This window comes from Balaenoptera borealis (genome assembly GCF_965194805.1).
Source record: "Balaenoptera borealis genome assembly, chromosome: 3".
Taxonomy (NCBI): Eukaryota; Metazoa; Chordata; class Mammalia; order Artiodactyla; family Balaenopteridae; genus Balaenoptera; species Balaenoptera borealis.
In genome coordinates, this window is record NC_138866.1 from 179,020,947 (window position 1) to 179,047,684 (window position 26,738).

General features: G+C 37.9%; 1 long non-coding RNA gene across 1 annotated transcript; it reads left to right on the top strand.

The window, feature by feature from the left end:
- The first annotated feature begins 11,074 nt into the window (after nucleotides 1-11,074).
- LOC309625750 lies at nucleotides 11,075-20,162 on the top strand. The gene is made up of 2 exons (XR_014242732.1): nucleotides 11,075-17,350; nucleotides 17,438-20,162. It is a non-coding gene; the product is annotated as an uncharacterized lncRNA (long non-coding RNA).
- Nucleotides 20,163-26,738: the final 6,576 nt, after the last annotated feature.

Genomic DNA, 26,738 nt, shown 5'->3' on the forward strand with positions numbered 1-26,738 from the left:
AAATGGCTTGGAAATGATAAGTGACTGTATATTGAAAACAGTGAAACTAAGGCAAGAAACAAAGTCAGTAAATGCTACATCTAGGCTATATGATCTCAAGATAGTGAGCTATTGCCTACAGGTGAGGTATTTTTAGCTGATTATCATTGCAAATTGCTCTTATTAAAATCAGGGCTTATAGTAACTTCAGTAGAAACATTAAAACAAATACGAAATCTAAATTCAAATACCTAGGGAAGAGTAAAAATTCAAGAGCATATTGTACTCCAAGAATCAATCAAAACCACTAACATTTATTATGATCCAGCCACTTTACTTGCGTTGCTACATTTAAGCCTCATGAAAACCTCATGACTCAGGTAAAGGGAATTACCCAATTTATAGGAGATAACAGTGAAGGTAGGAGAAGTTAAATAGTTTCTCAGCATCACCGAGGTAGTTTGTGGACAAGTTGGGATTTGAGCCTGGATTAGTGGAAACTCAGGAGAACTGATAACCAGCACTCTTGTTTTTCAAGCCTAGCTATCCAAGGGTTACAACATTTTTCAACCTAAGGATTGAAAACTCCCAAACATTTAACAATGAATTCCTATTGTTATTTTAATCTAATCATCATATCACATTGTTCTTAGTCATCATAATCATTGCTTGCAGCAAATTAGCTAAGATTTCAAAAATATGAAATCTAGGTTCAGTAATGATTCAAGAGCTTCTGGATTGGTAGCTATCTGACATCCCATCTGATCCAGCCCTTGGTTTTATACATGTAGGAACTGAGACTCGGGGATTAAATGACTTGTTCAAAAGCTCAGTATGCTGCTTAGTGGTGAATCCCAGCATAGATTTCAAATATTACACTTTTTCCAACCACTGCTTCCACTGTACTTAGCATGTGTTATCAACTGCTGTTTGATATAATTCTGAGTCACATGTTTTAGAAGCTAAACCCTTCCAGGCTGTGCTTTCTCTTGAACTTCTTTGACCTCAGAGCAGTTACCAGACATTGATGTGAACACTTGCTTACTGCACCCTGGCATTGGATGACCTTCTCCAACCATCTCGGCTCCCAAGCCACTCTCTTCACCACTCAGAGAGGCAGCCTTTATCTTCTACTCTTTCTCCAAATTATCATTATTTAACCCTACCTACTTCCTGTGGCTTATATGCTAAATAGGTCTTTGGAGTCTTCTGTTTCACTTACCCCTTTGGCCAAAACACAAAAGAAACACCCCATTAAAGGTGATTTACCGGGTCCTGCCTGGTGGTCCAGGGGTTAAGAATCCGCTTTTCAATGCAGGGGACCCGGGTTCAATCCCTGGTCAGAGAACTAAGATCCCACATGCCACAGGGCAACTAAGCCCGCGCCACAACTACTGAGCTTACACACTTCAACCAGAGAGCCCATATGCCACAAACTACAGAGCCCATGCGCCCTGGTGGCCCAGCGCCACAACTAGAGAGAGGCCTGCACGCCGCATCAAAGAGCCCACGTATCGCAACTAAGACCCGACGCAACCAAATAAATAAATAAATAATAAAAACAAGGTGATTCACTGAGTAGCCATCATACTTCTTACATTTACAATGAAATATATATAGTCTCTACATACATGCCTTTAGTTCTGAAGCTCAGAGCTAGTTTTTTAAGGTTTATTTAATAAATGCTAAAATTGCTCCTTTAGCAACATGTTTTGTCTCTTGGAGATTCTCTATTCAGTTTTTGGTAGGCAAAAAAAAAAAAAATCTTGCTTAAGAGTCTAGGTTTTTACGCCTATTAATGATATAAATAAGTTTAGAACCTAACCTAAAGGCTATCAAGAAACACTTCACAGTATTGCTTTATCAATTCACAAAGACAGAAAAAAAACCTCCAAACTCCTCATTATTTCTACCTGTTGTAAACAACATAGTTAATAGTTAGTTCTTTTGTAATCATCAACTTTTCTGTGCAGCAATTATTTTAATTAAGTCACTTTTGTAGCAGAGTTAAAACACAGGGCATAAAACTAGGTAGTAATTCACATTTTCAGTTGCCTTTTCAAACTTGCTTACTTTATTCTACAATCTTCTGCACGCCAGGTGATATCACTTTAAAGGAAGCAAGCATTTTATTAAAGTGAGATTCCTACACATGGGGAGCAACATGGAAAGCTGTGATCTGAAACGGCAGTTGGTTTACCTACCATTTGATCGCAAAATTTCTATGCCATCTGTGGGAAGCCACACAGGCAAATGTGTCACCACATCTAATAATGAAAAGAAAAAACAGACAGAACGTGCTGGAGAAACAGACGGCTTTAATTACCCCCTCACAATGCTCCTTGAGAACTGGGAAGAAAATCATTGTGCATGGAAGTTATTTATATTGATACAAAGAAGGTAACCAGGGCTGAAGTTTTTTTTTTAATATATCAGGGTAAATGCCCTTTTATTTCCAGCCTGTCCAGTTGAGAGCAGAAAACAGATGTATGGTAAAGGTGGAGGCAGAAATCTTGTCAAAAACAGACTTGGTAGGAAAATAACTAGTATGCTTATTGGCTATAGTCCACTACTGATATGGTGAAATCTCAAAGTTATTATGCTTTAAATTAGAATATAACCTTACTATGGTTCTACAGTGGGAACACAGGAGGAGGCTGGAGGTACATGAACAGCCCCAAGACACAGGGACTTCACTTGACCAACATCTACTGGTGAAATAGTCATTAGCACCTGAGAGTTACCTTTCTTCTTTCACGCTAGACCAGTGACCCATGTTGTAACTGTTCACAATCTCCCTAACACAGGTGTTCTCAGAAAGATATGATAGTGTCAAAGTTCTTTGCTGTACACCTGAAACTAACACAACATTGTTAATCAACTATACTCCAAAATAAAATAAAAATTAAAAAAAGATAAAATTGTAGCTCACGTAAAAAAAAAAAAGGAAATTGGGAGATTGGGATTGACATATATACACTAATATGTATCAAATAGATAACTAATAAGAACACGATGTATAAAAAATAAAATTTAAAAAAAAGAAAAGAAACAAAGGCAAGAAAAAAAAAAGAGGAATAATACGAGTTGTGTCCTGGGCAGGTAAAAAAGATGGGAAGGACCCAGTGACTCATTTGACCCTCATCCATGTAACTACGATGACATAAGACCATTATAATCACTTTTCTCCATTCTCTCTGAGATTGGTACCAGCTCTATACTTTGCCAAATCAAAAAAGAACCACTCCATTTCTGCTCACTTTGTATTCCATTTTTGTTCATTTCCCATTTTATTTCTGTTCATGTTTACCCCAGCTGTCTTGGTACCTTGAGTAAACACCACTCCACCTGCCACTGGTCCAGTAACTTCTACAGTCATCAATGGGCAAATCTTCTCACGACCACATCTCTAACTGACATTGGGACTGTAGTGTTGAAGTGAACAGGGAAGAGGAAACAGGAGATCAAAGAGTGGATAGTGAATGATCTCTAGACACAGTGACAGATATGCTAAGACATCAGGCTTACAGCAAAGCTATTATAACATGGCTCTGTGTCTGTGTGTCCTGGGAATTCATTCTCATACTAACTTGTGTTGGCCTCCCTCTGAAACTTTACCACTGATTCATTTGGTAACCACTTCTGAGTACCAACTATGACCTAAGTTCTAGCAGCACTAAGGAAACAAAGGAAAAAAATTAATGAATAAACATCATTGGCCATGAAAACTCACAGCCTATTCAAAGAGACTCAAACATCACCACACCATCATTTTAATTTTAAGATTACACAACAGATTCACATCTCTCTCAGATCCTTTGAGTATTTCCATTTTGACTAAAGGTCTACATGGGGCCCAGGATGTGAAACAACTTTCTCAAAGTACCTAAACTAGCTTCAGGATAAGTCAGACAGAGAAAGACAAATATCATATGATATCGCTTATATGTGGAATCTAAAAAATTATGATACAAATGAACTTATTAACAAAACAGAAACACTCACAGACTTAGAGGATGAACTTATGGTTACCAGGGGGAAAGGGTGAGGGGGCGAGGGATAGATTGGGACTTTGGGATTGACATGTACACACTACTATATTTAAAATAGATAACCAACAAGGACCTACTGTAGAGCACAGGGAACTCAGCTCAATATATATTCTGTAATAACCTAAATGGGAAAAGAATTTGAAAAAGAATGGATATTTGTATGGGTATAACTGAATCACTTTGCTGTACACCTGTAACTAACACACATTGTTAATCAACTATACTCCAATATAAAACAAAAACTTTTTAAAAACTAAAAAAAAAATCACCACACAGCACTTTTTTCAGCGTTTTTCTCATTTCATACACTTTGAGTAATATGTAACATGCAAATCCACACAAAAATGACTAAATATGAAGCATATGTAAATACACTAAAAATGGCAAATGACATATACATGTATTTGAGTAGAAAATCTTTTCTTCTAGACTGGTACATTTAAAAAATTTTTATTATAAAGTTATAATTCTGTTTTTCAAAAATGTTTACTGAGCACCTGCCAAAGGCACTGTCTAGGCACCATAGATAGAGCAGCGTATACGGCAGACAAGATCCTTGTCTTCCGGAGCTTACATTCTAATGAGGGAGATGGATAAGAAACACAAAGTTTTTGAAAAGTAAAATTGATAGTATGTAAGAAAGAGAAAACTGCTAAAGAGAAACCAAATCACAGAAGAAAGATAAAGGGAGGGATGATAAGGGATGTCTTGCAATTTAAAATTGAGTGGCCAGGAAAAGCCTTACTGCAAATGTGACTTCTAAGTAAAAGCCTGAATGGTGCCATGAATCATGTAGCTATCTGGAGAAAGAGCATTAATAATATTCAAACTAAGTGCAGATCGATTTTGACTTGTTTTCCATTTAACACATGCTGCAAATATTTCATTTTAAACTTCATAAGAAAAAACAATCTGTCAACATATAAAATTAATTATGACATGTTTGGTTCAAGAATTAAATACATATTAAAATGTAATATAAAACCTAACTGTATGTTTAATACTGTTTTAAAAGGCAAAAACTGTTTCCAGGATCTGATACTGAGTAATTTTGCATTTTTTGTGCTTTTAAAAAATAAATCAACAGGTTTCACTCCTATTTGCAAGTACATTTCTGTAAATAACATATTGTGAGTGGGGAGAGTCTTAATTCCCCAAAAGTAAAAAAATAAAATTGGAAATAATCATCAGTATGCCTTCTTTTTAACATTTGATTTTGAAGTATCGGTTTTATCTTGAAGTCCAGCCTAAGACATTCGATCACATGAGTGGGATTAATGGATCTTACGAAGTTCATGTTGAAGTGAATTTGTAGACGTAGCACCATTTGTATCTCCCTATTAATTTACTGAATTTCAAAACCAGATTTCCTTGTATTGCATAGAATTTATCATGCCTGTTATAGAGTTAAATTAAATAATATATGACCTATAATAACAAAAACACACACTTCAGAGCTGTATAATGGCCACTGGCACAAGATGGGTAGTAGAGTTTGGTTGAAAAATAAAACATTCGAATTACTGACTCGGGGTCATGGTTACTGTTCTTCAATAACTGCCTCGCATGATCATCACTCCACACTTGGAAACTCTCCAACAAATCGTTCTTAAAGGGAAGAAAAGGCTTTGATAATCACTTTACTGCTTGATAGCTGAAATAACTATTTCATTGCTGAATGGACACCATTGCTCTCTTGAACAGCGTGAGCCACCTATAGTGCTTTGGGAAAACTCAAGCTGGGGAATACCACAATGCAGCCCCTTGATCACAAAGCAAGAGCTGTAGCTTAAAAGGAGGCTGGAGCTCAATGGAGGCAGAGAGGAAGGACCCATACTCAGGGGGAGGCCTTCCAAAAAGACTTCATCTGAAAAGACAAGTAGGAAATAGGCAGCGTAAGAGGAAAGAGCTTCCACACAAAGGTACAGAGTTTTAGGGAATGGCCAGGGGTTCAACATGATGAGTCCTGATGTGAGTCAGAGGGAGCGCAGAAGTTGAGGGAAGAAATGGCAGATCATGCAAATAAGTTTTGACTCTACCCTTAAGTGGTGGGGAGCCATCAAAGGGTTTTATAATGGAGATAAAGTATTTTGATTGGTGTATTTGGAAAAATCATTGGTGCCATGGGGAGGGTAAAGACCAGATACCAATAATACCTTGTTTTCATTGACGTCTATGTAATATGAATTACAAAGTTTAAGGAGATCCAGAAAAGCTTTGCGCAAGTAATGCCGTCTTCCTTTTCTCCCACCCTCTTATAAATTCCACTTGGATGAAAGCACTGTCTTCATGCATTCTGGGTTAAAAAATCACTTAACTCACCAAAATGGGATGTTAAGAGTTACCAGTCTTCAATATTTTTGTCTATTATATTATTTTTCTCCTGCACTAAAGAGAAGCAAGTGAAGTAGACGGGGGGGGCAGTTTTCAGAGGCTTGGTGGTGAGTAGCCTATCCGAGGTGAAGGATCGGTCTTTTATAATCAGGAGAGAACAAGTGGTCCAGAATTTCTGGAGGTACTAGACCTCCAGAAAAAAAAAGCAGGAAAATCAGGAAGGCAGGAAATTGAGGCTGGTCATGGTAAAGTGGAAAGAGTAGAAGATATGAGAGTTTAGAACTCTGAGTTCTAGTTATGACTACCATTGGTGTCAGGAACTATGAAGATTCTGAGACTTTACACGTGAGCTGAAAGTTAACCTGTCACAGCTGCAAGGATGCTGGCAGAAGACTCGAGATTCCTGGGTCAGAGACAAAGGACAATGTTTTACTAACAGCAATAGCTAAAGTATCATCATTGTCTTGCCTTAGTTCCCTGACTCCCAGTTCCTGTAGGGCCACACAGAAAGGGCCAGGTGATACTTGTATATGCAGTCGGTTGAGTTGTGGGAGAGGAACCCTAAGCCTAGCAAACTCTAGTCTTTTATAATGGGTAGCAAATTGACCAATCTTTGCTCTGGAAGGATCATCACCTCTGTCTCCTAATACAGTTCACTCTCTTTGAAACGATGGTCCAGAACAAAAAAGACTCTGCCTACAAGACATGCAGAAATGCTAGAAATCCATGGAGAATTGTCTCCCAATATTAGCTAACACTGTGTTCTTGGTCAGGTTATCTGTCTTTACTGTACTTGTTTCCTTACAGATAAAAGCGGGAGATCATTACCCAACTCCTAGGATAGTCTGAAATAAAATATTATTCCATATTCAAAAAGAGCCAAAATCATGAGTACTTAACTTTTTATATGATGTTAGAGCATTTTCTGATAGTCCTGCTGGAAATATAATTTTGTTGTTACCATATATTGCATTAATAACCCACAACTGATGAAAACACAGGTAATTCCAATCCAGTAAGATTAAAGGTTAATCTCTGAAGTTAATGAGGTGTAGAAAGTTAACTAATTGTATATCTAATGTAGCAATTGTACTTATACATTCCTTTTCTGTCTTTACTAATCCCTGTTCCTAAAACATTCTTTGCCTGCTCATTTGTCTTCTTACTGGTTGCCTCATTAGGGAATTTTAAAATATTACAGAGGCTAAAAAATTTGTTTTAAAAGTTTGTAAGTTTCTTATGGGGATTAAATGAAATAATATATATAAACTGAATGTATCCAGAGTATATGAGGTGTTCAATAAATATTAGTTCTTTCCTATCATAGGAACGTTCTGATTTGAGGCTACTGAAAATAAATTATGCCAACTTGATCATTTTGTAATTAAAACTACAAAGTCATATTGTTTCCTAATAGTTTTAAAATAAAGACCATTTTCACTGGTTACCATATATTTTCAGAATCAATATAATTTTGATTGTAACTACTCACAAAAAAATGGTATTTAAATGCCCCCATTAGCTAAAACACGTTTGTAGCTAGAGCATTACTTTTACTTTTCTTCCTCTTCATGTGTCCTTTTCAGCTGGTTTCTCTCTCCCCCGAGTCAGTCCATCACTTTTGTTTCAGGAATGGAGAGGGAGAAGATGTAAAAAGAGCAGAGGGGTTCTTTTCCAGTTGTCTATTTAGAGGAAGCCTTGGTACAAAGGGCACTGAGCTTATTTCAGATGGCCCCGAAATACTTAAGTGGGCAGGCCAAAAAAGCTGAAGATCAAGTGTGCTAAGTTCTTTGTTTCCTGTGTGGGATGGGCATTAGGGTGAAAGTCAGGGAAACTGTTATGGAGCTCACCGCGCTCAGGGCCAGTTAACCCACAGCAGAGGCTTTGGGGTGGGCAGCATGAGTTGGAGGCCAAATAACAGATGTGGGAGTGACTCAACGGAGTCTTCAAACCCTATGAAGGACAAGGGGAGGCTGAGTCATCAGAGAGGGTTTTCTCAAGTCCTCAGACTCTGAAATACCATATGCTTGCACTGTGAGTTCATCCACCAAAGACTTCAATAACAGATAAACAGGTTACCTAAGATCAGAACTGGACTGCAGGAGAGCTAAGTCCACACCAGCTATCACAGCTACCCAGCCCTCCCAATTCCACAGAGCCTTGTGGTCCCTGCCCCATACTCTTGACTACCATCTTAGAAAAAGAGTAAGGAGAACATAAGGGCATCTGAAACACTCAATGGTTGTCCAAAGAATCAAGTTAAACCTAAAGAAACAGATACATTTGCAACAACATGGATGGACCAAGAGATTATCATACTAAGTGAAGTAAGTCAGACAGAGAAAGACAAATAGCATATGATATCGCTTATATGTGGAACCAAAAAAAATGATACAAATGAACTTATTTACAAAACAGAAATAGTCACAGATGTAGAAAACAAACTTATGGTTACCAAAGGGAAAAGTGGGGTGGGGGGTGGTAGGGAAAAATTAGGAGATTGGGATTAAAACATACACACTACTACATATAAAATAGATAACCAATAAGGACCTACTGTATAGCACAGGGAACTCTACTCAATATTCTGTAATACCTATATGGGAAAAGAATCTAAAAAAGAATGGATATATGCATATGTATAAATGAATCCCTTTCTTTGTACACCTGAAACTAAAACAACTATACTTCAATAAAAATTTCAAAAAATAAACAGATAAAATTATTTTGTCTTTGTTTTATATCAGACTATGCTGCTTTGTGGGTTTTGTTTTCTCCTCTACCCAACCATGTAGACACTTGATGAGAAAAATCAGTGTGAGTAAACTTGTGACCCTGCCACATACTTCTCTGAGCTTTTCAAACACTCTCCACTATTACTGGGGGCGGAAACAGTTTGAGAAGGCTCACAGCAACGGAACAGCAATCTTGAGTTTTGCTTTTTTTAGGATTTCAAACTCTAGTATTGTGTTATTTTTTTCCCTAAAACATCAGCCATAGTAGCTTGAGAGTGCAAAGTTATAAAATGAAATAAAAAGGTCTATGAGTAGCTGTACAAATTGCTCATTAAAGGTGATCACTTTTTTTTTTAATACCAGTTAAGCTTCATAGACTAAAGAATAACCCAGCTGAAGATCTACAAGTGATGTTGTCCACAACCTGAATAGTCTGGTAAATAAAGCCTTCACCTGTCAGCTCCCAGCATTAACCTCATCCAAACCAGAGAAGTAAAAACTGAGTCTGGGGCTTCCCTGGTGGCGCAGTGGTTGAGAGTCTGCCTGCCAATGCAGGGGACACGGTTTCGGGCCCTGGTCTGGGAAGATCCCACGTGCCGCGGAGCAACAGAGCCCGTGAGCCACAATTACTGAGCCTGCGCGTCTGGAGCCTGTGCTCTGCAACAAGAGAGGCCGCGATAGTGAGAGGCCCGCGCACCGCGATGAAGAGTGGCCCCCGCTTGCCACAACTAGAGAAAGCCCTCGCACAGAAACGAAGACCCAACACAGCCATAAATAAATAAAAAAATTTAAAAAAAAAACAAAACTGGGTCTGACTTATGAGTGATGCAAAGCATGGCTCTTGGGGAAATGGCAAGGTTTGTAGTGATTTAGAACCTGGTCATTGGAAAACTTGATTATAAGGTAAAATAAACAGAAGCTCTAGGAAAGGCATAAAAATGTCATGTAAATAGGGGAGCAGTCGGGGAAGAGCTGAGATCAAATAAAATTTTCTCATAAGGTGTGCCACTTTATTTTGATGCACCAAGAGGCAGTCTGTTGTGACGGTTAAGGGCACAGGTTAGAAGCTAGGCTGCTTGGTCTTGAATCCTGCTCTGCCCTTTACTGACCTTCACAAAGTCATTCAGCCTGACAGTACCTGGATTTTCTCATTTGTAAATGGTGATAATAATAGTATTGACTTCACTGGTTGTTGAGAATTAAGTGTTCAGGTGTGTCAGGTTCTTAGAAGAGCGCCTGGCATGCAGCAAACCCTACTTGAGTCTTAGCTGTTATTATCACTGTTGCTAGTAATATTATTACAATGACACCACCACGAGTGTGTGTGAGACACAGGTGATAGGATGCGGAGTGGAATTACCACGACCCCTGCCCTCTGAGAGTTTGCAATCTAACAACTGGAGTAGATTTGACTGAACAGCCTTTGATGTTTTCCAGTTAACAGATCAATAGGTTGTAATATGACTATGAATTGCATTTTAAATGCAAACTGCAACATACCTCGAGAAAATGAAGAACTACTAGGTGGTTTTCAGACTGGTTTTTGAGAAGCCCTGTGTTTTTTTGTTTTTTTAATTAATTAATTTGTTTGTTTGCTTTTATTTTTGGCTGTGTTGGGTCTTTGTTGCTGCGCATGGGCTTTCTCCAGTTGAGGCAAACGGGGGCTACTCTTTGTTGTGGTGCACGGGCCTCACATTGTCGTGGCTTCTCTTGTTGCAGAGCACGGGCTCTAGGCGCCTGGGCTTCAGTAGTTGTGGTGCACGGGCTCAGTAGTTTCTCCCCGGCATGTGGGATCCTCCCGGGCCAGGGATCGAACCCATATTCCCTGCATTGGCAGGCGGATTCTTAACCACTGCGCCACCAGGGAAGCCCAGCCCTGGGTTTTGAGTAGTGATTCTTCTAAGGGGGGAACGAGAAGGGGTAGAGAAAGAGGATACTGGAAGAATGGAGTGGAGTTTAGTATACCTTTTAGTATACCTTTTCAAAGCTTAGCAATCAACAAATAAGATGTTTGAGAAAACAGTTCACAAATGATGTATGTAACTGTGTCCAAAGTGCTTGGAAAGTTGAGTGTCTTAAACAGGTTAAGAATTTCCCTTTCACTCTTGCTGTTAACACCATTAATTAACCAACCACTTGGATCTCTAGCAAACCATTTAGAGCCTAAGAAAAAGAGTAAAAAGTTCAAACTGACCCTTCTCCATATTATTACAAATTCCTGAGGTCTACTTTACTTATACTTGATCCAACAGCAATGACTCCAAAATACAGCTTCTGAGAGCTAGACTGCGATATTCTATCTTTCCATAAAAATCAAGTAGTGGTAATCTCCACCTGATTCACAGAAAGAAAAAAAAAAATGTACCAAACTTGTGGATAGAAAGTTCTCACTTGAGTTTTTCTTTCATAAACTTTCTTCAGGGGTTGGCGCTTATTACCACTACTGATGACAAGTGGGAACAATTAAATCAATAAATAAGTAGTAAAAGAAAGTTAACGAAAACCCTGGAAAAGGACCAGGCTCAACTTGTTATTTCACGGGCACTCAAGCGATGATTTTACAGAGCACACATGTTCTGTTGTTCTATTTTTGTTCCCGGTCCTCTCAGCAGAACTGCACGCATCAGTATTTCTTGGAGTCCCACACCACTTAACTTTCAGGAGCTCAGACATCTGAACGAGTCTGAAACCACCAAAGTATACGCTCCTAATGCTTTAATACAATCGAACAGAGAACCTATGTTTCCACGCCCAAGAGCTCTCCTGCCAACTTCGCAGGCTATTTGAGAAGCCGCAGGGTGATACACAACCATTAACATCAGCTGCGCTATTTGTGGCCTGTGGAGACTCATCCACTGTGAACAGGGCTGAGAACACTGTATCCCAGAACACTGCATCCTTGGTCCCAAAACGAAGAGCAGTTTGATTGGATTGCAAAACACAGTGGGAGAATTTGGAAAAGCATACTGTACCTCGAATTCCATGGAGGCCGTCCCCACCTTTCCAACACCCTTTTAATTATTAGCAAGGATTTACCAAAGTCGTAGGAGTGATAAGCAGACCACGGCACCTCAAGCAAGAAAGCTGGCCTTCTAGCTCTGCCCTGTGACCTTGGGGAAATCATGAAATCATATTCAGTGAAACGCGAGAGGGAGTTGACACCTTTGTCTTTCCCAAACGTACCGTAGAGGAATTTGGGAAAGAAGAAGGAAACTACGTTTAGACTAAAAATCTCCAGCCCAAACAGCCTGTGACAACAAAACAAGGTTATACCTCCTAATTTTCAGAAATTTGCCCACCTTAAAAGGCTGCGAAGTTCTCTGGATCTTTAGCCAGGGATCGTCCTCTTGTGCGCCCAGGAACCAGCCCCTCAAGGCTCTTCAGTTTTGCGGTCTCTTGCTGTTGGCTTGCGAGATTGTCACCCCCTCCCCGGACGGCTGCTGGCCACGAGGGACCCAGCCACACAGCCAAGACCAAGTTCGAGCTTTTGCCAAGACCTTATGATAAGCAGGGAAAAACTCGAGAGTAACTTAAGAACGAGCTACTCAAAGAGCATGCAAGCCCAAACTGCCCTTGGGTGCTATATGGACGGCACTCATTGGTTCCAGCTGTTCTCCTGATTTTCTCTCAGTATCTTCCTATCTTCTCCTTAATTGAGAGTTACGAGGGCCTCTTAAAGTGCCAACGTATAACTTATGTCTCAGAAGTTCCAGAAACTGAAAACCTTGAATGTAAATACCATGAAGACAAAATAAATGGGATACAGTATTTGGAAAAAAATGCATTTTGAAGTATGTTACAGAGAGAGACAGAGACAAAGAGAGAGAGAGAGAGATTGAAGATAATGAGCCTGTACCTATTCCAAAAAGTATTCTACACATAATATGTTCTGAACATCCGGGAACCTGAGAAATGTCCACAGTCCTGCTCAGCTTTCTCATAAATTTCTGATCTTGAGTAGTCTTTCGAAGGTCACAGCTGTGGAAATGTAGATTCTGCAGTCTGAAGGTGCCAGGATTCTCTGCTCTGGGTCTCAAACTCAAAGCCAATTTGCATTAAGCAACAAGGTCTGTGGCTTGAGCTTCAGAGAATGATATGCAAATAAGGAAAGATTTCTACTGTGTTGGTTTCATCTGCAGCACTTGTGTGTTTTATAATTTTTAACTTTTTTCTTGTTCATTGTCTGCCTCATTCCCATGGGACTATAAGTTCTGCAAGGACAGAAAACACAATTCTTTTGCTTATTAATTTATACCCGGAAATGAGGTCTAGCACATAGTTGGTACTCAAAAAAAATGTCACTAAAATGATTGACTGAAGGATCTGGGGAGCAGGAAACAGAAAGAAAAGTGCGTCTAGCTAGTAAGTAACAGGGCAGTGAACAAACCAGCTGGTGGACTGGCCAGCACAGGGCAGACCCCCATTCTGTGACAGGTGCTCCCCAGTAACGGGGTAACGCCAGGTGCATGGGGGCAAGAGAAATTGGGTCTGAGGAACAATTGGGAATTAGAGAATTTTCTAGCTGAAAGGGCTAGGAGATAAGCTTAGTTATTTTGGGGTGCTCCCAAAGCCAGGTTACTACCAACTTAGAGGAGAACCCAGTCTTCCTAACTCCTGGTTTTAAGTGCCATATTCTCTGAAGTAATGGCTTCAAACAGAGAGATGTGAATGTTAAGGTAATGTCCATCAAAAGAGGAATGGATAAAGAAGATGTGGTACATATCTACAATGGAATATTACTCAGGCATAAAAAAGAATGAAATCATGCCATTTGCAGCCACATGGATGGACCTAGAGATGATCATACTAAGTGAAGTAAGTCAGACAGAGAAAGACAAATATCATATGATATTGCTTATATGTAGAATCTAAAACAAAAGGGTACAAGTAAAGTTATCTATTGATACAAAACAGAAGTAGAGTTATGGATGTAGAAAATAAACTTATGGTTACCAGGGGGTAAGGGAGGAAAGGGATAAATTGAAAGATTGCGACTGACATATACACATATACTATATAAAATAGATAGCTAATAAGGACCTACTGTATAGCACAGGGAATTCTCTTCAGTACTCTGTAGTGACCTATTTGGGAAAAAAGTCTAAAAAACAGTGGATATATGTATATGTATAACAGATTCACTTTGCTGTACAGCAGAAACTAACACAACATTGTACATCAACTATATGCCAATAAAAATGATTAAAAAAATAAGAAAAAAGATGGGCTGAAGGTCCTGGCAACTGACCCACCAGCCTTCTTGTAGCTCCCTAAATACATACGGTGGCCTCCTGGTCCAAAGTCTCGATTTAAAGGATGAGAAGAGGCAAAATTCGCAGAGTTGATCTCTGAGCCGAACAAAGGCGAGAGATGGGGGAATATACTGTCAGGGTGGGGTGCGATGTTGGCGGGTTGGCAGGGAGGAGGGTGGGGGAAGGTTCTGGGCTTTGGGAAAGAGCATCCACAGAGAGGGAGGGCTGAGCTGTGTTGCTACAGTGGCAGCTGGGGAGCGTGGGAGGTGTGGAAAGAGATCACAGAAGGGGAGCTGCAGGAATGGCAGTGAGAAGCCTGAGTGCCCTTGATCTCCAAGCCTTGACTGCACAGCAGAGTGGTCGTGGCTGGGAGGCCCTGGGGCCCTCAGCCAGTCCCTGGTCAAGGGTTCCTGGCACCTTGGACCCTGGCCGCAGGACCCTGGGGTCCTGCGGTTACTCCTGCCTTCTCCCCAGTGCCAAGCCACTCCTCTCAGGGACCCCACTTCATCAGAAGTGATCTCACCCCACTTCATCAGAAGAATAACTTAAGCATCTGTTCACATTATTTAATTTTTAACTGCAAAAGTTTAAAGGCTTCGCACCCACTGCTGCTTTTATCTAACAGTTGCTGCTTAACCTAAAGCCAGAAAACTCTGCAATGAGAAGCACAGAACTTCCCTTAGGTTTTAAAAAAATAAATACAAATCTGACACAAAGTCTGTAAAATATAAGGGTGAGCAAAGAGGACATTTCCACAGACTTTGCTTATACTTGCCCTGTGACAGAATGATCCTGTTAATCTAACCTTTAAGCTACAATTTCTACTTGAGATTCCGTGGTTATCCTTAGGTTACAGGTGAGCCGCTTTTGTTCACGTGGCTGTATCCTATGGCCTTTGCTCTATTTTGTAAACTGTATCGGCACGACCTCTAATAGCATCTCGGATTTATCTGGCAATCTTCTTCAGAAAAACCTCAGGATGCTTTTCACATATGCCATTCTCTTGTTCCTTTAGGACTTTCATTGAAAAGATTCTTAGAGGTGGGCATAAAATAAGAAATCCATTCTTTTCCTTCAGGAGAGCGCTATTAAGCGTTGCCTATTTCAATGAAATTCTCTTCACATTTACACATCCTCATCTTACCTTTCACGTTTGTGATTTTTCTCTCCACCCACTGTTCTAAACTTATTGTCTCATGGGACAGTGTCTTTTTGGCCCCCTGGATTTCACTGTCACCCCCTTGCCAGGCTCTCATTCTTTTCCTTCGCCTGAGCAACAGCCGGTGGAGATTTCATCAAGTATTCTTTGTTTTTTGTTTGTTTCTTTGTTTGTTTGTTTTTCTCCCTTACTTTCTAAAAACCAAAATGTGAAAATGTAATTCCAAAGTGAAATTCTGGACTAATTTTCAGAGCTAGGCACTGAGAGGCAGCTGGTTCAACATCTGAAACATACTAACTTATTTCAGAAAAGGGAACGTTATAACTTCAGCAGGGATGGCACATAGCTGCTTAGCGTAATCTTTAAAATCAGACTTCAAACAATTTGATGAGTCAAATGTTGTGCTACATGGATTCTCATCTACAAATACTTAATGGGAATCCAGGCTCTGTGCAGCGAATAACCTAGTTAATAACTTAGGTTTGGGGGCTTTGCTTGCTACAAAGAGTTTATAATCTAGTCATCTACAACCAACCTCTATGGGAATCCTATCACTTTCTTCTTAATAAGTTTACTTGCATCCATTCTTTGCATTCATTTAGCAGAAAACATTTGTTAGCGCCTACTGTATGCAATGGCAGTGCTAAAGTCTGGTCATATGGTGGTGATCAAAACTATCTAGTCTTTCTGTTTCCACATAGGGACTAATCCTCTAGTCACACTTTCAAATCTAAAACTACAAACTGAGAGAAGCACTCAAAAGGCAAAGAGACAGGGCTTGCTATTTGAGATCATGAAACAAGGGACAAGACCTGAAATAGGAGCAGGTGGGAATCAGAGAAAGTGTCACTAAAGAAAAACACTGGACTGTAGTCACGATGCTGTGCATCACATCTCCAGAACTTGTCTTCTAGTTGCAAGTCTGTATCCCAATTCCCCGACCCCTTAGCTCCTGGCAATCACCTTTCTATTCTCTTTTGTAGATTCCACATGTAAGACATATCATACAATATTTCTCTGTCTGGCTTATCTCACTAAGCATAATACCCTCAAAGTCCATCTATTTTGTTGCAAACAGCAGGGTTTCTTCCTTTCTCATGGCTGAATAGTAATATTCATATATTGTGTATATGTATATCTCACATATTTATCCATTATCCATTTACAGACATTTAGCTTGTTTTCATATCTTGGCTATTGGGAATAATGCTGCAATAAACGTGGGAGTGAAGACATCTTTTTGATACCCTGTTTTCATTTCCTTTGTATATATACATACCCTGAAGTGGGACTGTGGGATCATATTGTAGTTATATTTTATTTTTACGAAGAAACTTCATACTGTTTTCCATAGTGGCTTCACCAATTTACATTCCAACCAATGGTGCATGAGGATTCCCTTTTCTCCACATCCTCACCAACACTTGTTATTGCTTGTCTTCTTAAGGATAGCCATTCTGACGGACGTGAGGTGACATCTCATTGTGGTTTTGATTTGTACTTCCTGGACGATTAGTAATGTTGAACATTTTTTTACATACCTATTGGCCATTTGTATGTCTTCTTTGCAAAAATGTCTATTCAAAAGTTCTAGGAGACTAGGTCTTAAATGTTCTCACTGCAAAAAAGAAATGGTTATTATGTGACGTGATAGAGGTGTTAGCTAAAGCTATGATGGCAATCATATTACAATAAATAAATGTATCAAATCAACACATTGTAAACCTTAAACTTACACAGTTATATGTAATTATATCTCAATTAAAAAAGAAAGAATACCTCTTGACCTGAAATCTGTAGAATGGGAAGACTTTAAATAGGAGATAGTAGGGGAGGGCGGTGCAGACCTATAGAAAGGCTTACACCTAAGCCCATGGTGTTAAGAGAAGGACTATGACATTTTTGAAGATAAGGCGAAAAAGCCAGTTTGTCTAGACATGGAGAATAAGATGATCAAGTCTGAAGGGCCAATCCACAGAGGCACTGGAGAAGTTTTTTTAGTTGCTGGGGATCGGGATTCAGGTGTTTATATTGATGGTGGTAGGTTTTTTATTGGCAGGGTCAGGTTTATATTTTGGAAACACTGGCTGCAGTGTGGAGAGGAATAGCAAGGTGGTGTAAAATAGATGAGTTGGGATCTGTTAGAAATCTATTAAAAATCTAGGAGAGTGAGAAAAGTCACATAATTAGGATGGTTGAAGTTGAGATAGAAAAAAATGGATTACATTTAGAAATATGTAGGAGGTGAAATTGAGAGATTGGTAATGATTGGATTTGAGAGTAAGAGAAGGAAACATCAAAGATGGCACTTAAGTCTTCAGCTTTCATAATTAAATAGTGGTCCCAGATTAGGGAAATGGGAATGTCCAAAGTTTGTTTTTGTTTGAAGATTTTGAATGTCTGTATTTTTGAGAGAACTAATAGTAGATATAGAACTGGAAATTGGATAAGATGGTCTACAGTTCATACAAGCCAGGGTGGAGATATACATTTGGGAGTCATCAGTATACGGTCTGTTCTTGTTGATATCCCCCAGGAGAGAGAACTTAAGAAGAAGAGAAGATAAACTAAGACATAACTTTGAGAAAAAACCAAACATTAAAAAATACAAGAAAATCTTTTTTTAAAATGCTGAAAGGGACCATGTGAAGAGTCAGGAGAAAATGAGGAGGATGTGGTTTCATGGAAGCCAGGGTAAGAGAATATTTCAAGAATAATGGAGTCCCTTACCTTACACCACGCACAAAAACTAACTCAAAATAGATCAAAGACCTAAATGTAAAAGCTAAAACTATAAACCTCTTAGAAGAAAACATAGGAGTAAATCTTTGTTACCTTGAATTAGGCAATAATTTCTAGATATCACGTCAAAAGCATAAGCAACAACAGCAACAAATACATAAATTGGACATCATCAAAATTTAAAACTTCTCTGCTTCAAAGGACACCATTCAGAAAGTGAAAAGACAATCCACAGAATGGGAGAAATGTTATTGGATGTCATATATTTGATAAGGAACTTACATCTAGAATATATAATTCCTATAACTCGATAATGAAAACATAAATAACAATTAAAATGTGGACAATCCGAATATACACTTCTTCAAAGAGGTTTTACAAATGACCAATAAGCACAAAAAAGATGCTTTTACTTTAGTCATCAAGGAAATGTAAATCTAAACCAAAATGAGGTACCACTTCATATCCTCTAGGATGGCTAGAATCAAGAAGTCAGATAGGGAGTTCCCTAGTGACCTAGTGCTTAGGATTCCGGGCTTTCACTGCCATGGCCCAGTTTCAGTCCCTGGTCAGGAAACTGACATCCCACAAGCTGCACAGCAAAACAAACCAAAAAAACCAACCCCCCTAACCCCACACACAAGAGAAGTCAGATAAGAATGCATGTGGTGGGAATGTAAAATGGTACAGCCCCCTTTGGAAAACATTCTACAGTTCGTCAAATGGTTAAACATAGAGTTATCATATGGGTCAACAATTTCACTCCTAGATATATACTGAAAAGAAATTAAAACTATGTCTACAGAAAACTTGTCAGCAAATGTTCATAGCAGAATTATTAATAATAGCCAAAAAGTGGAAACAACTATCCATCAACTGATGAGAGGACAAATAAGATGTGGTATATCCGTGCAATGGAATACTGTTCAACAATATAAAGAAATGAAGTACTGATACATGCTGCAACGTGTATGAACCTTGAAAACATTATGCTAAGTGAAAGAAGCCAGTCACAAAGGACCACATATTGTGTGATTCTATTTACATGAAATGACCATAGGCAAATCCACAGGGACAGAAAGTAGGTTGGTGAATGCCTAGGACTAACAGTTTGGGGAGAAGTGGGGAGTGATTGATAAAGGGTATGTTCTAACATTGATTGTAGTGATGTTGGCAAAACTCTGTGAAAGCCATTGAATTTTATATCTTAAATGAGCGAATTGCATGGTATGTGAATTATATATATATATATATCAGTAAATCTGCTATTTAATAAAAGAATAATGGAATCATCAAGAAAATTAAAGTTTGCTGAGAAGGCCAGTAGATGAACATTGAAAACTGCCCACTGAATTTCAGGCACAGGCATCATATATGACAAGCCCACAGCTAACATCATATTTGATGGTGGAAAGCTGAAAGCGTTTCCTCTAAGATCAGGATCAAGACAAGGATGCTCACAATTGACACTCCTATTCAACATAGTACTGGAAGTCCTAGCCAGAGCAATAAGGGGAAAAAAAGGAAATAAAAGGCATCCAAATCAGAATGGAAGAAGTTAAATTGTCTCTATTTGCAGGTGACATGAACTAATATAGAAAATCTGAAAGATTCCACCAAAAAACTGTTGGAATCAATATGCAATTTCAGTGTAGTTACAGGATACAAAAATCAATACACAAAAATCAGTTGTGTTTCTATCTACTAACAGCAAACTATATGAAAACTAAAATAACAATTCCATTTACAAAACCATCAAAAAGAATAAAATATTTAGGAGTAAATTTAACCAAGGAGATGAAAGATCTGTACATGGAAAACTATAGGACATTCATGATAGAAATTAAAGACACAAATAAATGGAAAGATATTCCATGTTCATGGATTGGAAGAATTAATACTGTTAAAATAGCCATACAATGCAAAGCAATCTATAGATTCAATGCCATCCCTATCAAAATTCCAATGGCACTTTTCACAAAAATAGAACAAACAATCCTAAAATTTGTACAGAACTACAAAAGACCCCAAATAGCCAAAGCAACCTTGAACAAGAAGAACAAAGCTGGAGGCATCACACTTCCTGATTTCAAAATATATTGCAAACCACAGTAATCTAAACAGTATAGTTATGGCATAAAAACAGATATGTAGGCATGTGGAACAAAATAGACAGCCCAGATATAAACCCACACGTCTACGGTCAACTAATCTTTGACAATGGTTCCAAAAATACACAATGTGGAAATGACAGTCTCTTCAATAAATGGTGTTTGGAAAATATCCACACACAGAAGAATGAAATTGGACCTTTATCTCATACCATATTTTAAAATCAACTCAAAATTGACTGAAGACTTAAACATAAGAACTGAAACTATAAAACTACTAGAAGACAACAAAGATAAACATCCTCTTGACATTGATTTTTTTGGGTAGGACCCCAAAACACAAACAATGAAAGCAAAAATAGACAAAAGGACAGCACCAAACTGAAAACCTTCTGCACAGCAAAGGAAACCATCAACAAAATGAAATACAACCTACTGAACAGGAGAAAATAATTGAAAATCATATATCTGATGAGGGGCTAATATCAAAAATATATAAGGAACTCAACTCAGTAATAACAACAAAAATGGGGAAAAGACCTGCATATATACTTCTCCAAAGAAGACATTGAAAAGGTGTTTAATATCACTAATCATCAGGGAAATGCAAATCAAAACCACAGTGAAATATCATCACACACCTTTCAGAATGGCTATTATCAAAAAGATAAAAGATAACAAGTATTGGTGAGGATGTGGAGAAAAGGAACCCTTGCACACTGTTCATGGGAATGTAAATTGGTACAGCATCTGGAAAAGAGTATAAAGGTTCCTAAAAATATTAAAAATAGAAGTATCATTCCATCCAATAATCCTACTTCTGGGTATATATCCAAAGGAAATGATACCAGCATCTTGAAGAGATATCTGCACTCCCATTTCATTGCAGCACTATTCACAATAGCAAAGATGGAAACAACCTGTCTATCGACAAATGAATAAATAAAGAAAATGTGATATATATATATATAATCTATAAATATATATATATATTATATATATATATATATATATATTTATATAAAATATATAAAATTCAGCCTTGAAAAAGAAGGAAACCCTGCCATAGAAGCAACATGGATGAACCTGGAGCATATTATCCTAAGTGTAGTAAGCCAGACACAGAAAAACAAATATTACATGATCTCATTTATTTGTGGAACCTAAAAAAGTCAAAGTCATAAATGCAGAGTAAAATGACGGTTGCCAGGGGCTGATGGGTGGGGAAATGGGGCGATGTTGGCTTAAGGATATAAAGTTTGTTATGCAGATTGATTAAATTCTGGACATCTAATGTACAGCATGGTGACTATAGTTAATGAATCTGTACTATATACTTGAAATTTGCTAAGGGAATTGTTCTTAAGTGTTCTTACCACAAAAACAGAAGTGTAACTATGTGAGGTGACACATATGTAAATTAGCTTGATTGTGGTGATCATTTCACAATGTATACATATAGCAAAACATCATGTTGTACATCTTAAACATATAAAAGTTTTAATTGTCAATTATACCTCAATAAAGCTGGGGAGAAAAAGAATATAACTGGTCCTACCTTTCTAGAGCAAGGTCTTCCACATAGCAGGCATTCAATAATTATGGCTCTAATCACTGAATATTTATATGCCAAATATAGTTTTAAGCATGTTACATGTATTAATCCATTTAATAAAAATATCAAGGATTCTTTAAACTTAGATATTAAAAAAACTAAATTCTTATTCAACACAAATATCATTCTCACATGAATGATCAAAGAAAATGAGCATATATCTATTACTGATATAATAATTTTTCTTATCAAAAATAAATTCATAAAATATTGTTACCTCAGCATCAAAATAAAAACAAAAAAAATATTAAAATTGTATAGATCTTGAAAACCTCAATGCATACCCAGAGTTAACAGGCCTCAATTTAAAAGCACAGCAGATATACAATTCTGTTGTTTCCTTTATCTATTGCTGTGTAGCAAACACTTCAAGATCTGTGGCTTAAAATGACTACCATTCATTTGCTCACAACTCTCCATCTCAGGTGTTTGGATTACCATCATCTGGTTGGCTTTTTTTTTTTTTTTAACATCTTTATTGGAGTATAATTGTTTTACAATGGTGTGTTAGTTTCTGCTGTGTAACAAAGTGAATCAGCTATACATATACATATATCCCCATATCTCCTCCCCCTTGCATCTCCCTGCCACCCTCCCTATCCCACCCCTCTAGGTGGTCACAAAGCATGGAGCTGATCTCCCTGTGCTATGCAGCTGCTTCCCACTCGCTATCTATTTTACATTTGGTAGTGTATATATGTCCATGCCACTCTCTCACTTCGTCACAGTTTACCCTTCCCCCTCTCTGTGTCCTCAAGTACATTCTCTACGTCTGGGTCTTTATTCCTGTCCTGCCCCTAGGTTCTTCATGACCATTTTTTTTTTTTAGATTCCATATATATGTGTTATCATACGGTATTTGTTTTTCTCTTTCTGACTTACTTCACTCTGTATGACAGACTCCTGGTCCATCCACCTCACTACAAATAACTCAATTTCGTTTCTTTTTATGGCTGAGTAATATTCCATTGTATAAATGTGCCACATCTTCTTTATCCATTCATCTGTCGATGGACACTTAGGTTGCTTCCATGTCCTGGCTATTGTAAATAGAGCTGCAATGAACATTGTGGTACATGACTCTTTTTGAATTATGGTTTTCTCAGGGTATATGTCCAGTAGTGGGATTGCTGGGTCGTATGGTAGTTCTATTTTTAGTTTTTTAAGGAACCTCCATACTGTTCTCCATAGTGGCTGTATCAGTTTACATTCCCACCAACAGTGCAAGAGGGTTCCCTTTTCTCCACACCCTCTCCAGCACTTACTGTTTGTAGAGTTTTTGATGATGGCCATTCTGACCAGTGTAAGGTGATAACTCATTGTAGTTTTCATTTGCATTTCTCTAACGATTAGTGATGTTGAGCATTATTTCATGCATTTGTTGGCAATCTGCATATCTTCTTTGAAAAAATGTCTATTTAGGTCTTCTGCCCATTTTTGGATTGAGTTGTTTGATTTTTGGCAGTTGCTTTGTCAGTTGCTTCATTTGCAAATATTTTCTCCCATTCTGAGAGCTGTCTTTTCGTCTTCTTTATGGTTTGCTTTGCTGTGCAAAAGCTTTTACGTTTCATTAGGTCCCATTGGTTTATTTTTGTTTTTATTTCCATTTCTCTTGGCGCTGGGTCAAAAAGGATCTTACTGTGATTTATGTCATAGAGTGTTCTTCCTATGTTTTCCTCTAAGAGTTTTATAGTGTCTGGTCTTACATTTAGGTCTTTAATCCATTTTGAGTTTATTTTTGTGTATGGTGTTAGGGAGTGTTCTAATTTCATTCTTTTACATGTAGTTGTCCAGTTTTCCCATCACCACTTATTGAAGAGGCTGTCTTTTCTCCATTGTATATCCTTGCCTCCTTTATCAAAAATAAGGTGACCATAGGTGAGTGGGTTTATCTCTGGGCTTTCTATCCTGTTCCATTGATCCATATTTCTGTTTTTGTGCCAGTACCATACTGTCTGGATTATTGTAGCTTTGTAGTATAGTCGCAAGTGAGGTAGCTTGATTCCTCTGGCTCCGTTTTCCTTTCTCAAGATTGCTTTGGCTAATTGGGGTCTTTTGTGTTTCCATACAAATTGTGAAATTTTTTGTTCTACTTGTGTGAAAAATGCCATTGGTAGTTTGATAGGGATTGCATTGAATCTGTAGATGGCTTTGGGTAGTATAGTCATTTTCCCAATGTTGATGCTTCAAATCCAAGAACACGGTATATCTCTCCATCTGTTTGTATCATCTTTAATTTCTTTCATCAGTGTCTTATAGCTTTCTGCATACAGGTCTTTTGTCTCCTTAGGTAGGTTTATTCCTAGGTATTTTATTCTTTTTGTTGCAATGGTAAATGGGAGTGTTTCCATAATTTGTCTTTCAGATTTTTCATCATTAGTGTACAGAAATGTAAGAAATTTCTGTGCACAGATTTTGTATCCTGCTACTTTATCAAATTCATTGATTAGCTCTAGCAGTTTTCTGGTAGCCTCTTTAGGATACTCTATGTAGAGTACCATGTCATCTGCAAACAGTGACATCTTTACTTCTTCCTTTCTGATTTGGATTCCTCTTATTTCTTTTTCCACTCTGATAGCTGTGGCTAAAACTTCCAAAACAATGTTGAATAATAGTGGTGCGAGTGGGCAACCTTGCCTTGTTCCTGATTTAAGTGGAAATGGTTTCAGTTTATCATCATTGAGAATGATGTTGGCTGTGGGTTTGTCATATATGGCCTTTATTATGTTGAGGTAAATTCCCTCTATGCCTACTTTCTGGAGGGTTTTTATCATAAATGGGTGTTGAATGTTGTCAAAAGCTTTTTCTGCATCTATTGAGATGATCATATGTTTTTATCCTTCAGTTTGTTAATATTGTTTATCACGTTGATTTATTTGTGTATATTGAAGAATCCTTGCATCCCTGGGATAAACCCCCTTTGATCATGGTGTATGATCCTTTTAATCTGTTGTTGGATTCTGTTTGCTAGTATTTTGTTGAGGATTTTTACATCTATTTTCATCAGTGATATTGACCTGTAGTTTTCTTTCTTTGTGACATCTTTGTCTGGTTTTGGTATCAGGGTGATGGTGGCCTTGTAGATTGAGTTTGGGAGTGTTCCTCCCTCTGCTATATTTTGGAAGAGTTTGAGAAGGATAGGTGTTAGCTCTTCTCTAAATGTTTGATAGAATTCGCCTGTGAAGCCATCTGGTCCTGTGCTTTTGTTTGTTGGAAGATTTTAAATCACCATCTCAATTTCAGTGCTTGTGATTGGTCTGTTCATATTTTCTATTTCTTCCTGATTCAGTCTCAGAAGGTTGTGCTTTTCTAAGAATTTTTCCATTTCTTCCATGTTGTCCATTTTATTGTCATATAGTTGCTTGTAGTAATCTCTCATGATCTTTTGTATTTCTGCAGTGTCAGTTGCAACTTCCCCTTTTTCATTTCTAATTCTATTGATTTGAGTCTTCTCCCTTTTTTTCTTGATGAGTCTGGCTAATGGTTTATCAATTTTGTTTATCTTCTCAAAGAACCAGCTTTAAGTTTATTGATCTTTGCTATTGTTTCCTTCATTTCTTTTTCATTTTTTTCTGATCTGATCTTTATGATTGCTTTCCTTCTGCTAACTTTGGGTTTTTTTGTTCTTCTTTCTCTAATTGCCTTAGGGGTAAGGTCAGATTGTTTCTGTGAGATGTTTCTTGTTTCTTGAGGTAGGATTGTATTGCTATAAACTTCCCTCTTAGAACTGCTTTTGCTGCATCCCATAGGTTTTGGGTCGTCATGTTTTCACTGTCATTTTTTTCTAGGTATTTTTTGATTTCCTCTTTGATTTCTTCAGTGATCTCTTGGTTATTAAGTAGTGTATTGTTTAGCCTCCACGTGCTTGTATTTTTTACAGATTTTTTCCTGTAATTGATATCTAGTCTCATAGCGTTGTGGTCAGAGAAGATGCTTGATGCAATTTCAATTTTCTTAAATTTACCAAGGCTTGATTTGTGACCCAAGATATGATCTATCCTGGCGAATGTTCCAAGAGCACTTGAGAAGAAAGTGTATTCTGTTGTTCTTGGATGACATATCCTATAAATATCAATTAAGTCCATCTTATTTAATGTATCATTTAAAACTTGTGTTTCCTTATTTATTTTCATTTTGGATGATCTGTCCATTGGTGAAAGTGGGGTGTTAAAGTCCCCTACTATGATTGTGTTACTGTTGATTTCCCCTTTTATGGCTGTTGGCATTTGCCTTATGTACTGAGCTGCTCTTATGTTGGGTGCATAAGTATTTACAACTGTTATATCTTCTTCTTGGATTGATCCCTTGATCATTATGTAGTGTCCTTCTTTGTCTCTTGTAATAGTCTTTATTTTAAGGTCTATTTTGTCTGATATGAGAACTGCTGTTCCAGCTTTCCTTTGATTTCCATTTGCATGGAATATCTTTTTCAATTCCCTCACTTTCAGTCTGTATGTGTCCCTAGGTCTGAAGTGAGTCTCTTGTAGAAAGCATATATAAGGGTCTTGTTTTTGCATCCATTCAGCCAGTGTATGTCTTTTGGTTGGAGCATTTAATCCATTTACATTTAAGGTAATTATTGATATGTATGTTCCTATTACCATTTTCTTAATTGTTTGGTTTGTTATTATAAGTCTCTTCCTTCTCTTGTGTTTCCTGCCTAGAGAAGTTCATTCAGCATTTGTTGCAAAGCTGGTTTGGTGGTGCTGAATTCTCAGTTTTGCTTGTCTGTAAAGGTTTTAATTTCTCTGTCAAATCT